Below are 6333 nucleotides of genomic sequence, written 5' to 3'. Positions count from 1 at the left end.
AAAGGGTAGGAATAGCCTTTCTCTCACTAGCCCTTGAAGAGAGTCTCCACAGCCACAGTTTATTATCAATGGGGCATATTTATGTCCAATCGTGTTTCTCTACAACCATCCAAGGGTTTCATCAGACTTAGCATAAAAATGCAGCTGTCCCTGAGCTTTCAGCCTTAATTTTTGGAGACTCTCCAGTCACATAAAACTTCAGGAACATTTGTTCAGCTCTTCTGTTGTTAATCTGTCATGTTAGACAGGTGCCAGCTTTGACCTTTGCAACAGGCAGGAAGGAATCATTGCTTTTCTCTCCAGTGCTCTGACAGTGGTTCTTGTCCTTGCTTGCACATTAGAGCTACCTGGAGAGATTTGCAAAGACACACACATGTAAGAGTGGGAGGGTTCATTAGGATTTAAACCCTGGCTTCTGAGCTAGTATTGAGGGGTTAATTCTGGGAGATTGCCTTTGTATCTCTGTAATCACGTTGGCTCTTACTCCCTGGGTTCTTAGTTTTAGGGCCAGCCATTGTGTGTGTGTGTGTGTGTGTGTGTGTGTGTGTGTGTGTGTGTGTGTGTGTGTACACATATATACTCTTCCTACTTCATTCTCTGTGCCTCCCATATCAAATTGGCCAGAACCTGTGCTGTAGCATCAGAGAGATGATCATATGCAAGACCTGTAGTCCATCTTGCTCAGTGTTACGATGGCTGAACAAGCTTGAGTGTTTCACCCAGGTCACGCCATGAGTGACATGTGACTTGGTATAGCAGTGGTACCCAGCTGAAGGCCTAAGCTAGAACATTTCTCCTTACATCCTGAATGCAGTGTCTACTGCCTAGGTGATATTTGCTCACCAAATGTTTGTTTTTATTTTACCCAGAAGTGAGGGAATTAGCAAGAAAAGCATTAATCTTATTTCCTGAAATCCTATAATTCCCTTGTTCAGAGTCATGAGTATTTGTGGAACAGGTCCACTTGGGTGCATTTGGTTGGTATGACCCATGAGAGCCTGGAGTCCTGGCAACTGAGATTTAAGATTATTAATGTGTGAATGCAACAGGAGCCAAGGAGAAAGAATTACCGATCGGAGGGATCCGGAGACTAATGGGTGGGTAGATATTCAGAAGCATTGGCTTGCTCCTCCTCCTTTCATTTACTGGTTCAAGAAACACTGATTGTATTCCAATTGAGTTGGGTGGGCTGGATGTGTAACTGGTGGGCTGTGGGGATGCCTCAAATATCTGTAGAATGAGTAAAAAGTTATTTGTGAAATAAGCTTATTATTAATTGCTTTGACTGATGTGTTATCTCTTATTCTTTGCAGGTCGCTCTGAGGTGACAGTGATCATCAGGACTCCTGTTCTTGTCTCACCAGGTAACCTGTTCCTCCAGGCTATATACTGGAATGACATCATCTCTGTCTCATCCCTGCGTCCAATACTAGATTACCCTGTGGCTTTTCAGTCACAATACTCAAAAGTACAATCACTTCACAGTTCTCTACTTCCTAGGAAATATTGGGGTTCACTTCAAGGTCATTTCTAGGTGATTTATACTTTACTTTTATACTTCTGTCTTACTTTTCTGTTCATGTTTCTATTGCTCTTGCTTACTTTGTATTCTTTCTCCATTTTCTCTAGCTATTCTCTTTAGGATTAAGAATGAGACCTAGCAAACAACATACTCTTCCTTTTAGAAAATAACTTACAGAAGAAATAGTATAATACATACATACATACAAACATACATACAGACATATGTGAGTATATATATATATATACACATATATATGACACTCTGTGTATGTGTGTAGTGTATACGTGATTGCACATGTGTGTGTGTGTGTGTGTGTGTGTGTGTGTGTGTGTACATGTTTATGCTCAGAGTTCAGAGGTCAGCAATAGTGTCTTTCTCTACCCTTCTGCTCCTTATGTTTTGAAGCAGGGTCTCTCACAGATCCAGAGTTCACCTATTGTCTAGGCTGATTGGCTAGTGAGTCTTAGTGACTCACTTTTGCTCCCCCCTGGACTTAAAGATGTGAACTGCAGTACCCAGATTTATGAAGGAGATGGGGATCAATATTTAGGTCCTCATGCTTGGCTGGCAGGCTCTTCACCTTTGATGCCAACTCCCCTTTCAATTAATTATGAGATGTGTGACTTTCATGAGCTGATAAAAGGAAACCACTAAAGGAACTCTGCTGCTTTTAGGGCATGGCTTAGCCCTGTGTCCCCAGCCTTAACCATGGAACAGTAAACACTGAATAAATGTTAACTTTAATAACTAGAAAAGAAGCAAGGGGTCTTAAAAACCCAAGAAAACTAGGGCAGGTAAGAGTGTTTGCCAAGCATGTGCAAAGCCTAGGTTCAACCCCAGAATGAAGAAAAGAAAAAGAGAGAGAGAGAGAGAGAGAGAGAGAGAGAGAGAGAGAGAGAGAGAGAGAGAAAGAAGAAAGAAAAAGAAAACAAAAGAAATAGTTGAAATGGAAATTAAGTTTTAGGGTCTCTGTGGGATGTTTCTCATTTCTACCTTTTTTTTCCAACAGCACTGGCAATTGTAAATTGACTGCATTCAATTTTAAATTTACTAATTAACAGGCAATTTATTTTTCATAAAAAATCATTGTTTGACTAGTTATCAAATTTATTTCTTCAATTAATTTTAAACTTTTGACTTATTTTTATCTTATAAGCTTGGTCTAGACGTCAAAATTATTCAAATAAATTACCCATATAAAACTACTGAAAAGTTAAATAGCAAAGCTTAATCAAACAACAGCAGCAGTAAAGTCTGAATGTGGGAATTCTTTTCTAGAGAAGGGGGCTTTCTGAAATCACAGTGATGTCCTGTTGTGTTGTCCCAGTCAGGGTTACTGTTGATTTGGCTTATACTTCCCAGCACAAGCCATTGTTAGAGGTGGTCAGGACAGGAACTCAAACAGGCAGGAACAGGAAGGCAGGAGCTGATAGAAAGCCATGGAGGGGTGCTGCCTACTAGTTTGATTCCCCTGACTTGCTCAGTCTGCTTTTATATAGAACCAAGGACCACCAGCCTGGGAATGCACTACCCATAATGGGTGGAGCCCTCCACCATCAATCACTAATTAAGAAAATGCCCAACAGTCCTGCCTACAGCCTGACCTTATGGAAGCATTTTCTTAATTGGGGTTCCCTCCTCTCGGATGAGTTGACATGGAATCAGTTGTCCTGGCTAGTTTTTATCTGAACTGTACATACAAACACACCATTTTTCCAGTAGAACCTTTCCTTTCTCATTTATGCCCAAGACAACATCACAATATAAAACATAAATAATGTTAAAAGTCTCAGTCTTTACAAATGAAGACACATTAAAAGGTCTCTTTAAAAATTCAAAATCTCTTTAAAAATTTCAAAGACTCTCAACTGTGAGCTACTGTAAAATCAGAATTAAATTAAATACTTTTTTATTTAGGGAAGAAGGAGGACACAATCAGAACAAAGCAAAACCAAACTCCTACAATGTAAATAATTCAATGTCCAATATCTGGAATCCACTCACAATCTTCTGGGCTCTTTCAGGGCCCTGGGTCACTTCTCTGGCACTGCACTCAGGAGCGCACACGGTTTGTCTTCTAAGATCAGGCTGGCTCCACTCCATCACTGATGGTTGTTTTGGTGGTCATCCCATAGTACTGGCATTTCCACAATTGTGGGGTCTTCTACTAGAGCTGGGCTGCACTTTCACCACTGGCCTCTCCTGGGCTCTATTCATGACGCAAAGCCTCAAATTTCTCCATGACCTCTTTATTCCTGTGACTTAGCTGCCTTGTCACCAGTGGCCCCTCCTGACCTCTTCTGGCCTCTCCCAGTGCCAAGTCTCAGTGGCTATCATGACTTCAAAACCAGTACCACCCACTCTTATACCACCATGCTTGGCAACCAGTGCAAGGTACAGCCTTGGCCATCTAGAAAACGACTTGCAAATGCTGACTCTAAGGAAACACTTCCCAGAAGATATTACCTCAGTGATGCCAGTCTCTTTTTAATAGCTGCTGGCTCCAGCTAACCAGCATCAATTGTCTCAGTAAAGCAAAAGTTTCACTTCTGTGGTTATGGCATTTTGTTAATTTTAGCCGATTCTTCAGTCTTAGCTAACTTGAACCAAAGACTCTTAACTCACAATAGCAAATGGCCCTGATAGAGTCATGAAGGGACCCTCAACTTCCCTCTGAAGCTTCCCAGGTCAGGCCTCCATCATCTGCATTAGTCTCAACATTCTTACCTTCCAAGCTCCCACAGAATAGCTTACAAATAACACTCACCCAAAATTCCAAAGTCCTTCCATAGCCCTCCCATAAACCAGCATGGTCAGGTCTGTCTCAGAAATACCTCACTCTTGATACCAATTTCTGTCTTAGATAGGTTTACTATTGTTAGGATGAAGCACCATGCCCAAAGCAACTTGGGGAGAAAAAGGTTTATTGGGCTTACACTCTCACAGCACAGTTCACCATTGAAGGAGGTCAGGAGAGGAACTGAAGCAGGGTGGGAACACGAAGGTAGGAGCTGAGGCAGAGGCCATGGAGAAATGGTATTTACTGTCTTGCTTCCATGACTTGGTCAACCTACTTTCTTTCAGAACCTAGGAATCAGCCCAGGAGTAGCACCACCCACAGTGGGCTGGGTCCTCCCATACGAATCGCTAATTAAGGCAATACGAAACATGCTTACCTATGGTCTGATCTTCTGGAGACATTTTCTTTATTGAAGTTCCCTCCTCTCAGATGACTTTAGCTTGTCTTAAGTTGACACAAACTAGCCAACACATCCGTATGTAATTTAACCTCTCTTTCTACTCAAGATGTGATGAGTTTTCTTCTGTGAGTTGTCCTTTAAAGGCTAATGACCATGTTCTTAGCTATGGTTTCTGTTCCCCACACTTGTCCATGGTTTTCTCACTCTTCTACCAGGAGAAGGGTGTTAGCCACTGGAGATGTCCTGCCCTGTCTTTGTTTCCCCAACCACCCTGTCCTTTCTCACATCTAAGAACTGCCTGGGTTTCTATTTGATGAGAAGTCTGTCTTTTAGGTTTTTCTTTCTTTCCTTCCTAGGTATTTGTTGATGTATTTGTTGGTCAAAATTTATTACCCAGTGAAAATGTCAGCACCTGCAGGCTTCTTGGCAGCCGTTGCCACACTTCCTGAGAACAGGTGGCTGATTTCCACGCTTATAATGTCAGTTTCGGTGGAAGAGCCCTGACCTTCACCTGTCCCGAGAAAATGAAATCCTATTTCATAGTCTCTGTTTTCTGCTGGCTTTTGGATCCAGAATGTACATATTAGAAAGCTATGTTTTCCAGTTTTTTTCTTTCCTGATTCACATTGATAATTTCTTTTACATATAGACCACAATTTTTAGCACCAAAGTGTAATCAGTTAGCTTAGAGATGCTAAGTTATGGATTTTCAATCATATAAGTAACAAGCTGCATACAGATTCCATGCCCTAATGTGGTAAGTTGACTCTTAACTGTTCAAGGTCTGGTATGGGGGGTGGAGGTTGTTTGTAAAGGATTCAGGGGAGGGGAGGGGGCCGGTCAGGTGTAGGGGTAGGAGAAGCTCAGAGGCTGGCAGTTGCCTTTACATGAGAGCTATGATGTCTTACAATGCACGTGGTCTCTTCTGAAAGCCAACTGAGCCTCGGGTAAGCCAGATTTCTCTGGTTTGAGTGTTGCTCTCCTCTTCCCTTCTACAACTCAGAGAAGAACCGAATGCATTCTTGATAATTTACTGAGGCAGAAGCCACCACGTCTCTACTCGCCTGCCTCAAAATGTTTGAAGCAAGCTACATTTGAAAATGGGTATCTGTGTTGACTGTGAAAACCAGAAAATAAGTAAGGATCCATCTGTCACGGAGAACATTGGCCTCGGGCACCTTCATCCACCATGGCAGCCCCTGGCTAGTCCTGTCTACTCCGCTGCCCATGTGGAATGTTGGCCATGGGCTCTAACTGGCCTGATTTACTGCAGAGTGACACAGAGTTAAGAGACAGCAATGGCACTCCACACTAAGCTCTTGTTCCAGAAGTGACATTTCCTTCAAGGAGGTCAGATCCTTCTTCCTCCAACCACTGCAGTTTCCTGGCAGTTCTCGAGAGGAGTTCATAATTAAAAGACAAAGTCACACTGGTGACCACCAAACACTAGGGTTGGCCTGTCAGCCAGGTCTAGATCCCAAGGGGTGACTTCTGAACACTTGTTTTTAAACTAACCAGTGACTCTCCTTACCTCCCTCAGTGCCTCAAGTTCAGTGCATTTTCAACACCCAGGCAAAGCCTAGTGTGTCCAAACAAAGATAGACCAAT

At 42.4% G+C, this 6333-nt stretch overlaps 1 long non-coding RNA gene across 2 annotated transcripts in view; it reads left to right on the top strand.

Moving 5' to 3' along the window:
- Positions 1-966: 966 nt before the first annotated feature.
- LOC108350049 (uncharacterized) overlaps positions 967-6333 on the top strand; it is a 31893-nt gene continuing 26526 nt past the window's right edge. The window contains exons 1-2 of one of the 2 annotated variants that reach the window (XR_015676078.1): positions 967-1097; positions 1314-1364. This is a non-coding gene — a long non-coding RNA (uncharacterized LOC108350049). The remainder of the gene's footprint in view (positions 1098-1313; positions 1365-6333) is intronic. The other variant, XR_015676077.1, reaches the window with a different exon arrangement.

Source organism: Rattus norvegicus, chromosome 2 (assembly GCF_021556685.1).
Source record: "Rattus norvegicus strain SHRSP/BbbUtx chromosome 2, alternate assembly SHRSP_T2T, whole genome shotgun sequence".
Lineage (NCBI taxonomy): Eukaryota > Metazoa > Chordata > Mammalia > Rodentia > Muridae > Rattus > Rattus norvegicus.
Note: the sequence above shows the minus strand (reverse complement) of the source record. Positions and strands in the feature narration are given on the sequence as shown.